An 18,713-nucleotide genomic window follows, 5' to 3' on the forward strand; every position below is an offset into this window, starting at 1 on the left:
TATTGCTTTCATAATCATTTATTATTTGAAAGAAGTTTCCAGGAACAATGCAACCCATAAGATGTTTCCGGAAGAAGACAGAGGTTATGAAGGAGCCAGGATTTGGGATCAGTTACAGAAGAGAGTACCACACTTTAAGATTTTATTCAGGAAAGAACACCAACTGATCCTTGAGATTTTGGGGTGGGAAGGAAAAGAAGGAGGGATGTGAACAGAGCGAATGCCCTCTGCTGGCCAGTATTTCTCCATCCACGCCACACTGAAGGCCTTGGGGCTTGCCCGCCCGTCTCTAGAAATGCGCAGCCTGGACTCCATTTCCCAGAGCCACCAGGTGCCCTGACGTATTCTGCGTTCCGATTGCCTGTGCGTGTGGACGCGGGAGTACCTGTGCCTGCATTTGCGCATGTCGGTGCCTGCCCTCTGGCGCAGAGTTGAGAACAGAGGAAGTTCATTCACGGATCGGAGTCAGCCCGAGAGGCCACGCTGCTCCTGCTCCCGCATTCCCTGCGGCTCTTGCTCTGCACACGATCCCAGGAAGTCCGCGGAGACACCCTGAGCCGCCACCCCAGGAAGTCCGCGGAGACACCCTGAGCCGCCGCCCGCTCTTCTGTGCCGCTTCATTGCCGCCTGTGGGTCCCACATGCCGGGGACTTCTGCCCCACACTCTCCGCTTTGCTCCCTGAGTGTCCTGAAGCAGGGGGACGGGCTCCCGGGACTTCCCACGGCAAGTATGGAGAACAGAAGGGGGCACAGATGAGTGTGTGGGAGAGGGGAGGGCGACAGGGCGGCTGGCGGCTCCGCCACATGGCTCACTTGCTTCTCAGTGATCCTGGTGGCTTCCCAGGGCATGGTCAGGGCTGGGACCTTGGCTCTGTGTCTCCCACCGCCACTGCCCAGCCTCCCAGTGCCCGGCCGGCCCGCGTGTTACCTGGCTCAGATTTTCCTCAATGTGCTTTATGTGGTGGTTACAAGACAGAGAGCACCGGTCAGGACAACTGCACTGGCAGGGCAGGTGAGAGGGCGGGGAAGGAAGGCGGTGAGGCTGCCACTTTGCTGTATTTAAATAAGCCCGGCTCCCACTTCGGGTGGGTCACAGAATGCCTTCTGGCTGCTGCTTCTGCGGGGCGGGGCTCAGTGGCCTTCAGAGGAGTGCGGGGGCAGCGGGGGTGGGAAGGAGGGCAGACTAGGAGCTGCTCCATGGCCCCCGTTCTGCACCTCCTCGGGCGTTGGATTCCCCACGGACACACCTGGCAGCGGTGGCCCTGCTGCTGAGTTTTCGCCAGAGGGAACAGCGTGAAGGGTGAGCAGTAACTGCGGGTTGATCCTTCTTCCATGATTAGTTAGCAGACTTTTCAATCTGGAGTTTGAGGCCACAGAATCTTAGCTGACGATTTAATTGCTGCTTTTCAATTTCTGTCGTCAGCCCTTCTTCCTTCTGCGGTTAGGAAGGATGTCAACTGTCATTGCCTGCCGCTGACCCCTTTACAAAGTGAGAGCGAACTGTGCGGCCAACAGCTGGAGCTATTTTAGTCTGGATTTGCATGAAGTGGAGAACTATAAACACAAATACAGAAAAATAGCACTTTCTCTGCCCAGTTCTTCAGTCACCCAGTGCTCCACCAGGCTGATTATTTTACAGTCCATACTTTTTTTAAAAAAAGATTTATTTATTTATCTGAAAGTCAGAGATACAGAGGGGCAGAGGCAGAGAGAGAGGGAGAGGTCTTTCATGTGCTGGTTCATTCCCCAAATGCCTGCAATGGCAGAGCTGGGCTGACCTGAAGCCAGGAGCCAGGAGCTTCTTCTGGGTTTCCCACTGGGTGCAGGACCCCAGGACCTGGGCCATCATCTACTGCTTTCCCAGGCCATAGCAGAGAGCTAGATTGGAAGTGGGGTAGCTGGGACTTAGAAAAAATTCCCCCCTCCCTTTGAAAACAATCCACCTGGCAAGGCCCATATTGGATGCCGGCACTAAAGGGGGCAGCTTTACTCACGCTGCCACAGCCCTGGACCCCACACTGAATTAACTAAGAAGTCCAGTTACTGGTCTTATTTTGGGTTCTGTGTTTAACCCATGACATTTTTTGACATAAGATGATATTAGTTCTACATTTTCATAAAGACCATGGTCTGTGGAAGCATCTGTACAAGTTGTCAATGGGAGGAGGGGTCAAAAAGAAGAGGGGAAAGAAAAAAAGTTCACCCTTCCCCCCACAGAGATGTGGAGTAGAAGATGTGACCTTGCAAACTATTGCTGAGTGAGTTCCAGTGTGATGCAGTTTTCACAGGAATAACTGAGAGATTCCAGTGTCCTGATAGAATGTCATTGTCACCAGATTACCAGCTTATGAAACTCAGGTAGCATAATGAGGCCATCTAGGAAGTAAACACAGAAAGTGATTTCTGGATAGAGGGTGTTAGGGTGACAGCATTTCTCCTCTCAACCCCAGTGTGCTGTTTGTGACCTTTTCTCTAGTGCCCTCCCTATCACAGTGCTTGTGAACGGACAAGCATTTTTGTGTTTCTGGTGGGAAGAGCTGTTTCACACCCATGAAACAACTGTAAGACCATTTTCTGAGCAACCATGTTGTCAATATGACTTTGAGAAAGCTGAGAACAGGATGCTTAGACTCATCAGGCTAACTGGCTGTCCTTGGCTCATCATTCCCCTCATGGCTATAGGTTTCTGGCAAGTTTTATAAAATGTGTAAGAGAAATGTTTTCATGAGATACATAAGCTGGTAATGAAGTAGCACCTTGACAGTAGGAACTCCATTTTGGAGCCCCTGAGACTCCATCTTGAGAAAGCACCCACCCCCCAACCATGAGACTGGTCTGAAACTATGATCTAAAGCACCATGCATTTGTGTCCCTTCCTCCTTCTTTCCTTCAATGCTGGAGCAGCCTGAACAGTTAAACTGGGCAGCTCTGGTCATTTTGGCTTTGGGTGCTTGGAAAGCAAGAGGAATTGTTTTTTCTGCAGAAAGGGATTGAGGAGGCAGTAGACAAAGTCAGCACTAGCTTTCTTGGCTCTATCTTATGTCAAATTGAGTCAGAATATTTGTGGTCAGTTTTCTTTTTTTTTTAATTTTTTAAACAGAAAGGCAGAATGACAGAGAGGGAATTTTTAAAATTTGTTCTCTTTAATTTGAATCTTTTTTCTATTCTAAGAGATTTTTGTCTTCTGGTTCACCCCCCAAATAGCCACAACAGCCTGTGCTGTGCTAGACTGAAGCCAGGAGCCAGGAGCCAGATCTCCTGTATGGGTGTAGGGGCCCAAGTATTTGATCCCAGGCCATTGGCAGGGAGCTGGATGGGAAATGGAGCCACCAGGACATGAACTCGTTCTTATATGGAATGTCAGCACTGCAAGGGATGTTTTCAACTAGCTGCACCACAGCGTGGGCCCCTTTTTAAAACTTTTTAAAAGAAATGTATTTATTTGAAAGGCAGAGTTAGAGGAAAAGATACACACACACACACACACACATATCAATCTTCTATCCACTGGTTCACATCCTCAGTGGCTACAACAGCCAGGGCTGCACTGGGTCAAAGCGGGAGCCAGGAGATTCATCCAAGTCTCCCATGAAGGAGCAGGGACACAAGCACTTGGGCTATTCTCTGGTACTTTCTCAGGCACATTACCAGGGAGCTGGATTAGAAGTAGGGTAGCTGGGACATGAACCACAGCCCATGTGGGATGTCAGTGTCACAGGCAGTGGCTTTACATAATATGCCTCAATACTGGCTCCACATATGCTGGAAACATATTTAAGGGTTATTAGAAGGTCAGTTGATTGCCATCAGATGCCATTCAGACCTGTCCTACAGAACCATTTTGAAATAAGAAACATTTCTCACATGATTGAATGTCAGTCTACAAGACTGCTTCCTAAGGGAGAGAGCTTCAGAGGCAAAGAGGGCAGTGATGTAGAAAGGGAGTAGGAGTGAAGGATGAGGGAGGAGGTGGAGGTCAGTAGAGAGGCTGGGAAGTACTCAAAAGCAAAAAGTAATAGGACGCAGGTCATTTGTGTAGATTGCCAAAATTAACCATGTATATATAGCTTTTTAAAATTCAGAGTTAATTTCTGATATAGTTAACTCTCATTTCTGTGTTTTCATATGATAATGTTTATAAGCAGTAGGGAATGGGTGTAATTAAATGCAAAACCATACTCCTATATAAGAAATTTGTATTAGATACCAGCACCGCAGGCTGTATTATTTCCTATGAAATTATTCCCATGTTTCTTGATTAACATTCTCTGTTGGTTTAAGAGGATGGCAGGTTGGGAGACCAGGGAAAGAGCGAGCACCTGTTTCCTGTTCAGTTGTGCTGAGCTGCAGGGAAACAATCAGGGAAGTTTGTGAGCAGGAAACCTGGGGTTGGAGGGTGAGAGAAGGCAGTGTAGAAGGTAAGTAGAGAGGAAATAATTGCAGAACATATACACAGATTAGTTTGGCAATACACCCAAGTGTGATTAGAGACCTAAAAGAGGGAAAGAAAAGTTGAAGACAGAGAGAGAAGAAATGGGAAATTGGAAGCATCAGAAGGGACTTTGACTCTGATCACACACACTTTTGGAAGGTGTGGGGAAACAGGCCCTTGCACTCACATTGGCAGGAGAATAACACAGTACTCTCTGTGGAGGATACTTTGGCAGATCAAAGTTCTTTCAATGTAAATGTCCTTTGCTAGGATTCAACTGCAAATTTATCTTACATATATTTGGTCAAATACATAAAGACCAAGTCAGTTCTTTGTAGTATTGTTGAAGATGGGAATAAAACAGAAGCAACCTAAATGTATATTGACAGAGAATTGGTAAAATGCATTATGGTATATCTGTTCAGTCAAATACTAAATATGTAATAGGTCTGAAAAATTATGTAGGGACAGAGTACTTATATGTAAAATAAGGTACAGAAAAAATGCCCCTTTGTAAAACAAAAGGACACATGCGTATGTATCTCTATTTTTTTTAAAAAAATTATTTATTTACTTGAAAGAATTACATGGAGAGAGGCTAGGCAGAGAGAGAGAGAGAGAGAGAGAGGTCTTCCATCTGATGGTTCACTCTCCACTTGGCTGCAATGGCCAGAACTGTGCTGGTCCAAAGCCAGGAGCCAGGAGCTTCCTTGGGCCCATGTGGGTACAGGGGCCCAAGGACTTGAGCCATCTTCTGCTGCTATCCCAGGCCATAGCAGAGAGCTGGATTGGAAGAGGAGCAGCCAGGACTAGAAATGGCAAACAGATGGGATGCCAGTTCTTCAGGCCAGGGCATTAACTCACTGAGCCACAGCGCCATCCCCAGCCACAGTGATGGCCCCATGTATCTCTTTTTATAAAATTTAATTATTCATTTTTATTTCATTCAAAAGGAGATATTTTCCATTTCTCCCTGTGAATCTGCTGATTCACTCCCCATATGGCTGCAATGGCTGACGCTGGGCCATGCCAGATCCAAGAGCCCAGAGCCCAGAGCCAAGAGCTTCAACCAGGTCTTCCACAAGGGTGCAGGAGCCAAGGATTTTGGCCATCTTTCACTGCTTTCCCAGGCACATAAACAGGGATTTGGATCAGAAGTGGAACAGTTGGGACACAAACTAGTGCCCATAAGTGATGCCAGCATTAAAGGTGGTGGCTTAACCCATTTATGCCACAATGCCAGTCCTCTGCATATATATCTTTATGAAGGCACTTCAAAAAGTTCATGAGAAATGGAATTAAAGATGACATTATTTTGGTGCACCTCTTTTCATAATACACACTACACAAATGTTTTTGAAACATTCTTGTGTGCATGGAATTTGAAATTAATTACAAGGGCCAGCACTGTGGTGCAGCAGGTAAAGCTGTCACCTGCTGTGCCCACTGGGCACTTGTTTAAGTCCCATCTGCTCCACTTCTGATCCAGCTCTCTGCTATGGCCTGGGAAAGCAGTGGAAGATGGCCCAAGTCCTTGGACCCCTGTACCCATGTGGGAGATCTGGAAGAAGCTCCTGGCTTTGGATCAGCTCAGCTCCAGCCATTGTGGCCATCTGGGGAGTGAACCAACAGATGGAAGACCTCGCTCTCACTCTCTCTGTCTCTGCCTCTCTGTAACTCTGCTTTTCAAATAAATAAAAATAAAAATTTAAAAATAAATTAATTACAGCAAACTAGATTTAATCATTTGATTGCATTTTTCATGATACTTTAAAATACTCTTGTATATATGCATATGAAATCTCAGAAGATAATGTAAGAAATAGTTAAGAGTAGTTTGTTCTGGGAAATATGACTACTATAGAATGAAGGGAGTCATGCTTTCATTTTATACTCTTCTGCAGTCTTTAATAGCTAATATGTGCATTGCTACTAAAGATGTGCTTTTAAAGGTAGATAGAGAGAGGGAGAAGTTGAGGGAGTGATTTGTTTATTTGAAATTCAGAGTGAGAGAGAGGGAGAGGTCTTCCATCTGATGGTTTACTCTCCAAAATGGCTGCAACAGCCAGAGCTGTGCTGATCCGAAGCCAGGAGCCCAGAAATTCCTCTGGGTCTTCCATGTGGGTACAGGGGCCCAGGGACTTGGGCCATCTTCTACTGCTTTCCCAGGCCATAGCAGAGAGCTGGATCAGAAGTGGAGCAGCCAGGTCTCGAACTGGCACCCATATGGGATGCCGGTGCTTCAGGCCAGGGCGTTAACCCAATGCACCACAGCGCCAGCCCTGGAATTGAGTGATTTTACCTATAAGCTAATTAAAACAGAACTCTTAGTACATTTTCCATGTAGACATTCAGTACGTGTACACATGTAACATAAACACGCATAATAGAACAACAAAGCAGCTTCTGAAACAGTTTCCTAAGATAGCTGATTTTTTTTTTACTACCATCAACCAATTAGAATTACTTTCTGCTCTTAGCAATATGAATTAACCATACTTTTTAAAGTTGGAATCTGTAGAACATTATTGGCTTTATCTGTTTATGGAACTGTCCCAGAGTATTGAACACAATAGAGGTCAGGGAAAAGGAGGTCCTTTGGAATCTGAAAGGACACATTTAAACAAAGAACCAATAATGTTTTAACATTATGAGCAGAAACTCTGATTCTTAAGGTTTGGAGAATACAAAACTCTGGATGCAGAGGCTTTAAATAGCCATGTTTACAATTATAAACTCATTAACCAACAAGAATAGGCACTTGCTTATTACTTTAATGGCCAGAGTGTTGCCAGGTTGAAGTCAGGAGCTTCTTCTGGGTCTCCCATGTGGGTGTCAGGAGTCCAAGTACTTGGGCTATCTTCTACTGCTTTTCTCAGACCATTAACAGGGAGCTGGTCAAAAGTGGAATAGCTGGGATTTGAACTGGCACCCATAGAGGTTGGCAATGTAACAGGTGGCAGCCTTGTCTACTGCAACACAACACCAGCCCCCCTCTGCCTTTCAAATAAATAGAATTTTTAAAAAAGAAATGAAAAAGCCCTTAAGGTAGTAAAAGTCATCATGACTGAGCATTGGAGAATCTTTTTATGTGATCTATTTTTTAAAAGAATTATTTATATATTTGAAAGGCAGTGTTATATTGTGTGTGGGAGAGAAATTGATCTTCAGGTTTGCTCACTTCCCACATGGCTGCAATGACTGTGGCTAAGCCAGGCTGATGTCACAGCCAGGAGCTTCTTTCATGTCTCTTACATGGGTGCATGGGCTATAGCATCTGGCTCATCCTGTGCTGCTTTCCCAGATGTAGTAGCAGGAAGCTGGATCACTTTGGAGCATTACTGTCTATGATACTCTTCTTGCAGTTCAAGGATTTAGAACCCATCTAGCACAATGTCTCATTTATGTGTGGGCCAATTATGACAGCTTCCAACTGTTCAAGGGTGAGGGAGGTGGGTCCTGAGATATTGTGTTAAACTAGATTTTAAGCTTTAACTCTTGGCTTAAGCTTTTGTTAGCAAAATTTATGTTGCCAATGATAATTCCAGTGGCAACTTTGGGTCTCTGGAATGCAACCAATGAAGGCATGCAGATCAACAGTAATGAGATCAACAGTCAGCACAATGATGTCCAGCTGAACTTAAATGGCTTTTACTGTTTATTAAAAGGATGACTGGTAGTATCCTAACATCTGGACATAGACAGTAGACATTGGAGGCCATCCCCTCTGCCACATGGAGTATGCCAAGTTTTGGCATATATATATTATATATATTATATATTATATATATTATGTATATAATCTTTTATAAATACAAATTTCATGATTTCATAGGTACAGCTTTTGGAATATATCAGTTCTTCCTCCCATATCCATCCCCCCCCCACTCCTATCCCAATTCCTACTCCCTCTCTCATCTCATTCTTCATTAAGATTCATTTTTAATTATCTTTATATACAGAGATCAATGCTATACTGAGTAAAGATTTCAACAGTATGCGTCTACACAGACATTCAAAGTATAAAGTACTGTTTGAAGACAAGATTTATCATTAATTCTCATAGTACAACAAATTAAGGACAGAGGTCCTACATGAGGAGCAAGTGCACAGTGACTCCTGTTGGTTTAACAATTGACACTTGGGGCCGATGCTGTGGAACAGTGGGTTAATGCCCTGGCCTGAAGCAACAGCATCCCATATGGGTGTTGGTTCTAGTCTTGGCTGCTCCTCTTCCAATCCAGCTCTCTGCTAAGGCCTGGGAAAGCAGCAAAAGATGGCCCAAACTCTTGGGCCCCTGCACCCATGTGAGAGACCTGGAAGAAGCTCCTGGCTTTGGATCAGCACAGCTTTGGCCAATTGGGGAGTGAACCACCAGATGAAGACCTCTTTCTCTGCCTCTCCTCTCTGTGTGTAACTCTGACTTTCAAATAAATAACTAAATCTTTGGAAAAAAAAAATTGACACTCTTATTTATGATGTCAGTGATCACCCAAGGCTCTTGTCATGAGCTTCCAAGGATATGGAAGCCTTTTGGGTCCACAAACTCCATCATTATTTAGGCAGAGCTGTAAGCAAAGTGGATATTCTCTCCTCCCTTCAGAGAAAGGTATGTCCTTCTTTGATGGCCCCTTCTTTCCACTGAGATATCACAGAGATCTTTCATGTAGGCCATTTTGCCATAGTGTCATGGCTTTCCATGCCTGAAATGCTCTCATGAACTTTTTGTCAGATCTGAATGTCTTAAGGGCTCATTCTAAGGCCAGAGTGCTGTTTAAGGTGTTTGTCATTCTATGAGTCTTTTTAATTCTATCAATTATCATTAGCAAACATTTGGTCTTATCTGTGTGATCCCTTTGAAATTTATTCCTTTCTTTATGCACTTAAAATGATCATTTTAACTAGTAAGATGGCATTACCTGCCAACTTAATGGTGTTTCCTATATTAAGGAGGCCTCAGTAGCCATGCCCTGATTTTACTGTTCTATATCCGTGACCAAAGTCCTAGTAGACAACATGGTTTGGAGAATCACAGGCTCAAAGTGTATGGGAGACTATATTTCCACTATAGCACAATGAATAGCCTTCTAATTTAATTTTACTGGCATATAGCAAGGTTTCAAAAGAGGTAATTTTTTGCATGACAGCCCTTGAGAACAAATGAACAGTACAGATGATCCTGAGAATTTAGGAGGCATGTGAGCCCATAGAGTTAGGAAGTCACTGAGAATACTAAAGACAGTGCCTATAGAGTTTATTTTGATTGATTTCAGTACCTTTTGTTGGAGGAGGATCCATATAAGCTGCAATTATTTATAGCTGACAGATGGGGACAGTTAGAACTATCACATTTTTGTTAATTAAGTCTAATGCCATAAATTTTAATGAATGTAGACATTGAGTTTTGGGGTTTTGGGGGGCAGTATCTTATTTTAGCTTGTGTCCTTGGATTCTATTTTCTCTAGCCAATTTGTAGCTGAAAAATTTATTTTGTTACTGTATTAGATCATCTCTGATTTCAGTGAAATTTTTTGAGTATATGTGACTATTGGAAATTTAGGCAGTATGATAGTTAAAGTGAGATGTGCCAAGTAAATTAGTTATTTTTCTTCTGATAAATATTTTGTAACTTTTCAAAATTTGTGTTGAGTACCCTGCTTAAGTTTTGTGGGATCCCAAAATAAGAATGTTATTTGAGCCACACTACAGGGAACATCTATGAAATTTTGTGAATAACTGCAATTTTTTTACTTTGTTTTTCTTTAGTAGAAACCTTCACTTTTTAAAAAAATATGAATTTCATAAGTAAAACTTTTGGATTATAGCGGTTCTTCCCCCATATCAGCCCTCCCACCCCCAAACCATCCCAACCCTGACTCCCTCTCCCATCCCATTCTTCATTAAGATTCATTTTTAATTATCTTTATATACAGAAGATTAACTTAATATATACTAAGTAAAGATTTCAACAGTTTGCACCCACAGACACACAAAGTATTATTTGAATAATATTACCATTAATTCACATAGTACAAGACATTAAGGACCGAGGTCCTACATGGGGAGCAAGAGCAAGATCCAAATGCCTTAAGGGCTGATTCTGAGGTTAGAGTGCTGTTTAGGACATTAGTCATTCTATGATTCTGCTGTGTGGCTTGCTTTCCATGTTGGATCATTCTCCTTTTTAATTCTATTATTATTAGCAGACACTTGGTCTTATTTATTTGATCCTTTTGACACTTAATCCTATCTTTATGATCAGTTATAAACTAAAAATGATCACTTTAACTAGTAAGATGGCATTGGCACCTGCTAACTTAATGGGATTTGGAGTCCCATGGCAAGTTTTCAGCATTACCCTTAGGGGTAAGTTCAAGGGAACATATGCCGAGCTATACATCTCCTCCATCTTTTATTCTCTTATCACTCTTATTTTTAACAGGGATAAATTTTCAGTTGGATTTAAACACATAAGAATAATTCTGTGTTAAGTAAAGAGTTCAACCAATGGTATTAAGTAGAAGAAGAAAATACTAAAAAGAATGTCCAGCATTGTAGTACAGTGGGTTAATGCCCTGGCCTGAAGCATTGGCATCCCCTATGGGTGCCAGTTCTAGTCCCTGCTGCTCCACTTCCAATACAGCTCTCTGCTATGGCCTGGGAAGGCAGTGGAAGAAGGCCCAAGTCCTTGGGCCACTGCACCCATGTGGGAGACCCAGAAGAAGCTCCTGGCTTCAGATTGGTGCAGCTCTGGCCATTTTGGCCATCTGGGGAGTGAACCAGTGGATGGAATACATCTTTCTCGGTCTCTACCTCTCTCTGTGGCTGTGTCTTTCAAGTAAATACAATAATTTAAAAAAAATAATAATAAAAAGAATAAAATAGTAAGCTGTTCCTCGACAGGACAAGGGCTGATCAAGTCATTGCTTCTCATAGTGTCAGTTTCACTTCTACAGGTTTCCTTTTAAGTGCTCAGATAATTGTCACAGATCATGGAGAAAATATGGTATTTCCCTTTGGTACTGGCTTAGTTCACTACACGTGAAGTTTTCGAGATTCCTTCACTTTTTTTTTTTTTTAAGATTTTATTTATTTATTTGAGAGGTAGAGTTACAAACAGTGAGAGAGAGAAACAGAGACAAAGGTCTTCCCTCCATTGGTTCACTCCCCAAATGGTCGCCAAAGCCAGAACTATGCCAATCCGAAGCCAGGAGCCAGGTGCCCCCTCCTGGTCTCCCATGCGGTGCAGACATCCAAGCACTTGGGCCATCCTCCACTGCCGTCCTGGGCCACAGCAGAGAGCTGGACTGGAAAAGGAGCAGCCGGGAGTAAAACCCAGCACCCATATTGGATGCCGGCACCGCAGGTGGAGGAACAGCCAAGTGAGCCACAGTGCTGCCCCAGAGATTCCTTCTCTTTGTTGCAAATGACTGGATTTTTTTATTTCTGTATAGTATTCCATATGGTACATATCCCAAAATTTCTTAATCTAATCTAACATTGATGGGCATTTAGGTTGATTCCATGTCTTAGCTATTGTGAATTGAGCTGCAATAAACATTGAGGTGTAGATAGCTCTTTTATTTGACAATTTAATTTTGCTTGGGTAAATTCCAAGGAATGGGATGGCTGGGTCATGTGGTAGGGCTATATTCAGATTTCTGAGGTATCTCCAAACTGTCTTCCATAGTGGCTTTATCAGTTTGCAATTTCACCAACAGCAGGTTAGTGTGCCTTTTTCCCCACATCCTTGCCAGCATCTGTTGTTTGTTGATTTCTCTATGAAAGCCCTTCTAACTGGGGTGAGGTGAAACCTTATTGTGGTTTTGATTTGCATTACTGACAGCTAGTGATCCTGAACATTTTTTCATGTGTCTGTTGGCCATTTGGATTTCCTCTTTTGAAAAATGTCTGTTTAAGTCCTTAGCCTTTCTCTAAATGGGTTGTTTGTTTTGTTGTTATGGAGTTTCTTAATCTTTTGTAGATTCCGGTTATTTATTAAACCTTTATCAGTTGTAGTATTTGCAAATAATTTCTCCCACTCTGTCAGTTGCCTCTTCACTTTTTCTGACTATTTCTTTTGCTGTACATAAACTTCTCAATTTGATGTAATCCTAGTTGTTAATTTTGGCTTTGGCTGCCTGTGCCTCTGGGGTCTTTTCCAAGAAGTCTTTGCCTGTGCCCATATCTTGCAGGGTTTCTCCAATGTCCTCTAATAATGTGATGGTATCGGGTCATAGGTTTAGATCTTTAATCAAAGTTGAGTGGATTTTTGTGTAAGCTGTAAGGCAGGGGTCTTGCTTCATACTTCTGCATGTGAAAATCCAGTTTTTCTAGCACTATTTGTTGAATATGCTGTCCTTGCTCCAGAAATTGGTTTTAGCTGCTTGATCAAATATAAGTTAGTTGTAGAAGTTTGGATTGCATTATGGTGTTTCTATTCTGTTCCATTGGTCTATCAATCTGTTTTTTGCACCAATATCAGGCCATTTTTATTATAACTGCCCTGTAGTATGTGTTGAAATCCAGTATTATGATGTCTCTGGCTTTGTTTCATTGTATAAGATTGCTTTAGCTATTTGAGGTCTCCTGTGCCTCCATATGAATTTCAGCATCATGATTTCCAGGTATGAGAAGAATATCTTTGGTATTTTGATTGGTATCTCATTGAACCTCTAAATTGCTTTTAGAAGAATGGACATTTTGATGATATTGATTCTTCCAATGTATAAAGATGGAATAATTTTCTATTTTTTGTGTCTTCTTCTATTTCTTTCTTTAAAGTTTTGTAATTCTCATCATGGAGATCTTTGACATCCTTGGTTAAGTTTATTCCAAGGTATTTGATTTCTTTTTCTGTAGCTATTGTGAATGGGATTGATCTTAGAAGTTCTTTCTCAGCTGTGGCATTGTCTATGTATACAAAGGCTGTTGATTTTTGTGTATTCATTTTATCTTCTGCTACTTTACCAAAGTCTTCTCTGAGTTTCCATAGTCTCTTAGTGGAGTTCTTTGGATCCCTTAAAGAAAGAATCATTTCATCTGCAAATAGGGATATTTTAACTTCTCCCTTCCCAATTTATATCCCTTTGATTACTTTTTCTTTCTAAAACTTCCAGTACTATATTGAATAGCAGTGGTGAGAGTGGGCATCCCTCTCTGGTACTAGATCTGAGTGGGAATGCTTCCAACTTTTCCCCATTAAATAGGATGATGGCTGTGGGTTTGTCATAAATTGCTTTTATTGTGTTGAGGAATGTTCCTTCACCATCCAATTTGCTTAGAACTTTTATCATGAAAGGGTGTTGTATTTTATCCAATGCTTTCTCTGCATTTATTGAGATAATAATATGGTTTTTATTCAGCAGTTTGTTAATGTGGTATATCACATTCATTTATGAATGTTGAATCATCTCTGCATACCAGGGATAAATCCCACTTGTTCTGGGTGGATGATTTTTCTGAGGTGTTGTTGGCTTCTATTGACTAAAAATTTGTTGAGAATTTTTGGATCTATGTTTGTCAGGGAAATTGGTCTGTAATTCTCTTTCTCTGTTGCATCTTTTTCAGACTTAGGAATTAAGGGGATGCTGACTTTATGGAAAGAATTTGGGAGAATTCTCTCTCTTTCAATTGTTTTGAATAGCATGAGAAGAATTGGAGTTAATTCTTCTTTAAATGTCTGGTAGAATTCAGCAGTTAGTCCATCCAGTCCTGGGCTTTTCTTTCTTGGGAGGGTCCTTGTTACTCTGAATTTCTGTCTTAGTTATGAGTCTGTTTAGTTTTCTATGTGTCCAGGAGTATATCAGTTTCTGCTAGATTTCCCAGTTTGTTGGCATACAACTCTTTGTAGTAATTTCTCTCTCTTTCTTCCTTCCCTTCCCTTTCCTTTCCTTTCCTTTCCTTTCCTTTCCTTTCCTTTCCTTTCCTTTCCTTTCCTTTTCCCTTTCCCTTTCCCTTTCCCTTTCCCTTTCCCTTTCCCTTTCCCTTTCCCTTTCCCTTTCCCTTTCTTTCTTTCTTTCTTTCTTTCTTTCTTTCTTTCTTTCTTTCTTTCTTTCTTTCTTTCTTTCTTTCTTTTTTGGACAGGCAGAGTTAGACAGTGAGAGAGAGAGAGAGAAAGGTCTTCCTTCCATTGGTTCACTCCCCAATTGGCTGCTATTGCTGGTGCACTGCACCAATCCAAAGCCAGGAGCCAGGCGCTTCCTCCTGGTTTCCCATGTGGGTGCAGGGCCCAAGCATTTGGGCCATCTCCACTACCCTCTTGGGCCACAGCAGAGGGCTGGACTGGAAGAGGAATGACTGGGACAGAACCAGTGCCTCAACCAGGACTAGAACCTGGAGTGCCAGCAATGCAGGTGGAGGATTAGCCTAGTGAGCTGTGGTGCCATCCTCTTTGTAGTAATTTCTGATGACTCTTTTTCTGTTGTTACATTTCCTTTTTCAACTCTAATTTTATAGATTTCAGTCTTCTCTCTCCTTTTTTTGGTTAGTTGGGCCAATGGTGTGTCAATTTTGTTTATTTTTTCAAAAAACTAGCTCTTCAGGCTGGCGCCGTGGCTCAACATGCTAATCCTCCGCTTTGCGGCGCCGGCACACCGGGTTCTAGTCCCGGTCGGGGCACCGATCCTGTCCCGGTTGCCCCTCTTCCAGGCCAGCTCTCTGCTGTGGCCAGGGAGTGCAGTGGAGGATGGCCCAAGTGCTTGGGCTCTGCACCCCATGGGAGACCAGGAGAAGCACCTGGCTCCTGCCATCGGAACAGCGCGGTGCGCCGGCCGCAGCGCGCTACTGCGGCGGCCATTGGAGGGTGAACCAACGGCAAAGGAAGACCTTTCTGTCTCTCTCTCTCTCACTGTCCACTCTGCCTGTCCAAAAAAAAAAAAAAAAAAAAAAAAAACTAGCTCTTCATTTTGCTGATCTTTTGTATTGTCTGCTTGGATACAATTTTGTTGACTTAATCTCTAATTTCAATTATTTCTTTTCTCTTACTGGTTTTTGGTTTGGTTTGCTGTTGTTTTTCTAGATCCTTGAGATGCAATGATAGCTAATTTATTTGGTGCCTTTCCAATTTCTTGTTGTAGGGACCTATTGCTATAAACTTTCCTCTTAACACTGCTTTTGCTGTATTCCATAAGTTTTGTCATCTTCATTTGTTTCCAGAAATTTTCTGATTTCTCTTTTGATTTCTTCTGTGACACACTGTTAATTCAGGAGCATGTTGTTCAGTCTCCATGTGTTTGCATATGCTCTAGAGATTCCTGAGTTGCTGATTTCCAGCTTCATTCAAAGAGGTATGATTTTGATTTTTTTGAATTTGCTGAGATGCTTTATGGCCTAGTATGTGGTTAATCCTAGAAAAAGTCCCATGCACTGCTGAGAAGAATGGGTATTCTGCAACTGTAGAATGAAAAGTTCTGTAGATATGTGTTAGGTCTATTTGGTCTATAGTGTCAATTAAATCTTCTATTTCTTTGTTGATTTTCTGTCTGGTTGACCTGTTCATTCCTGAAAGTGGAGTATTGAAGTCCCCCAAAACTATTGTACTAGAGTCTAAGTCTCCCTTTAAATCCCTTAGCATATCTTTTAAATAGCCCAGTGTCCTATAATTAGGTGCATATACATTTATATGAGTTACATCTTCCTTGGGAATTGATCCTTTAATCATAGTGCCCTTCTTTGTCTCTTGTAACAGTTTTTGTGTTAAAGTCTACTTTGTCTGATATTAAGATGCTACATCAGCTCTTTTTTGGTTTCTGTTGGCATGAATATCTTTTTCCAATCTTTCACGTTCACTCTGCTTGCATCTTTGTTGAAAATATGTGTTTCTTGTAAGCAGCAAATAGATTTTTTTAATCCATTCAGGCAGTCTGTGCCTTTTAACTGGGGAGTTGAGGCCATTTACATTCAATGTGACTATTGATAAGTGATGACTTTTCCCTACTATTTTTCCAAAAATATTCCTAATTTATACTTTGATAGCCTTTGATTTTTTACTGAGTGATTTTCTTCCTTTATTTTCTTTCACATTGATGACCATGTTTCTGTGTTTCTTAAGCATTTTTTTGCAGGACTGGGTGGTTGGTGACAAATTCTATCAATTTCTGTTTGCTGTGAAAGGTCTTTATTTCAACTTCATTCACAACTGAGAGCTTTGCAGGATATAATATTTTGTGCTGACAGTTTTTTTTTTCTCTTAGGACTTGGTCTAAATCTCATCACTCTCTCCTAGCCTGTAGGGTTTCTGATAAGGAGTCTGCTGTGAATCTAATTGGAGATCCTTTGAAAGTAATCTGGTGTTTCCCTCTTGCACGTTTTAGAATCTTCTCTTTAAATTTCACTGTGGTGAGTTTGATTACAATGTGTCATGGTGAGGATCTTTTCTGGTCTTGTCTATTGGGAATTCCGTGTGCTTCCTGTACTTTAATGTCCCTTTCTTTCTCCAAACCTGGGAACTTTTCTGCTAGTATTTTACTAAAAAGGCCTTCTAATCCTTTCTATCTCTTCAAGTTTTCAGGAACTCCAAGAACCCAAATGTTGTTTTGTTTTGTTTTGTTTTTTGTAGTATTCTGTAGATTCCCAATAGTATTTTTTAGATTTCTAATTTCTTTTTCTTGTCTTTGGTTTGACTATACTTTCTTGTGCTTTCTCTCCTAAGTTCAATATTCTCTCTTTTGCCTCACTGATTATGTTTTTAAGGCTCTCCACTGCATTTATTTCTTCTATTGATTTTTTTCATTTCATTTTGATTTTTCTTTATGATCTCCATTTCATGTTCTATTGAATTCATCATTTCATGTTGATTCCCCCTTAGGATCTCAATTTCATGGGTGAGATATTTTTTCATGTCCTGCATGGATTTCAGTAGTTCTTGTGTTTGCTTTTGATTACTTATATGTAATCTTATATTCAATTTTTTGAGTTCCATTTCTTAGATTTCTTCTATCTCATTCTCTTCATAATCTAATATTAATGTGTTATGTTCTTTTGAAAGCATCATGTTGTCTTCCTTGTTCTTGTTTCTTGGATTATTGCATATATTTTTCAGCATTTGTGGAGATATCCATTGGTTTCTTCTTTTTTTTTCCACTGAGACAGCTTTTATTGTACTATGACTCTGTAGTTAAGTGGGTTTTCTGATTTCTGCGACCCTCTAGATGCTGTACTGGGAGTGGCCAGAGAGTTCTGTTCAGTTCTCCATAGTTAAGGGCATGCCTAAGGTGACACACCCAGTTTTGGAGTGTTAAATCTTCTCTCTCTTTTTTTAAACCAGAAGGTAAATATATTCTGCACAACTGAACTCTTCTCCTCAATGGAGACCAGTGCCTGAGCGCTAGCCTCAATGGGTATAATATCCATATGCTCTGTCCCAAGGACCACACAAAGGATTGGTGCAGTCCTCAGTATAAGTTCAGATTCCCCAACAATGTCTCTCAGCAGGAATCCAGGAACTCCTGAGCTTATGGCATCTCCCACTGAGACTGCTTAAAGTCCCAGCCACACCATGAATTCTCCCACACACCCTCAGTTTTTTTTCACAGTCCCAGTTCAGAAGCTTCACACAGTTACAAGCTCCTAGCCCCCTGTTATTTCTTCCCACCAGAGCCAGGAGTCTCCACTCAGTTGACTACCGGGCACAGATGTGAGCTGGTACAGCTGGTACATATGTCCACAATGGCACCCACTCTGTTGGCTTGTCACAGTACACTTTTGTAAAGTGAGCAGAGAGAGAGAAATGTGTCCATCCTGTCCTTTTGTTTTTCTCCTCTAGTTTGGCTGATGCACATTTTGCCATGGGGCTTCATTCCCTCTAGGTTCTTTCTGTCATTTTTTTGCCAGTGGCTTGGGCTTCTGTGGTCTGATCTCACCTCACTTTCCTGCACTGGTGCATAAGCTCTTGGCTGTTGGAGTCCCAAACTGTGGGCACTCACAACCTCCACATAGGTCCATTGTGTCCCTCTAATTTTCATAGAGTTTCCTATGTCATTTTTTTTCCTAAGTCTTCCCTGAGACTACAATATATCCACTTTTTTTAAACTATCTTTTCTTGGGCTGGAGCAGGAGCTCCCTCTCTATTCCGCCATTTGGAACCTCCTAATAGTTGAAAATTGACCTCAAATTTTAGTCCTTTTGGAATCCTAAAATAGTCAACTTCACTCTGTGGTTATCATTCTCTTCATATCACAATGACTATATTTTTCATTCTTACTTTAGTGCTAATCAAGTATTAGAGATCTCTTATTGACTAAGTGCTTGATATTACCATTGCCAGTCATTACTCAGAAGG

At 41.7% G+C, this 18,713-nt stretch overlaps 1 protein-coding gene across 1 annotated transcript in view; it reads left to right on the forward strand.

Annotated features, from left to right (window-relative positions):
• Positions 1 to 656: 656 nt before the first annotated feature.
• LOC133750383 (zinc finger protein 345-like) overlaps positions 657 to 18,713 on the forward strand; it is a 29,981-nt gene continuing 11,924 nt past the window's right edge. Inside the window, exon 1 of the mRNA XM_062179978.1 lies at positions 657 to 728. The gene's annotated coding sequence lies outside the window, so the exon portion shown is untranslated. The remainder of the gene's footprint in view (positions 729 to 18,713) is intronic.

This window comes from Lepus europaeus, chromosome 21, assembly GCF_033115175.1.
Source record: "Lepus europaeus isolate LE1 chromosome 21, mLepTim1.pri, whole genome shotgun sequence".
Taxonomy (NCBI): Eukaryota; Metazoa; Chordata; class Mammalia; order Lagomorpha; family Leporidae; genus Lepus; species Lepus europaeus.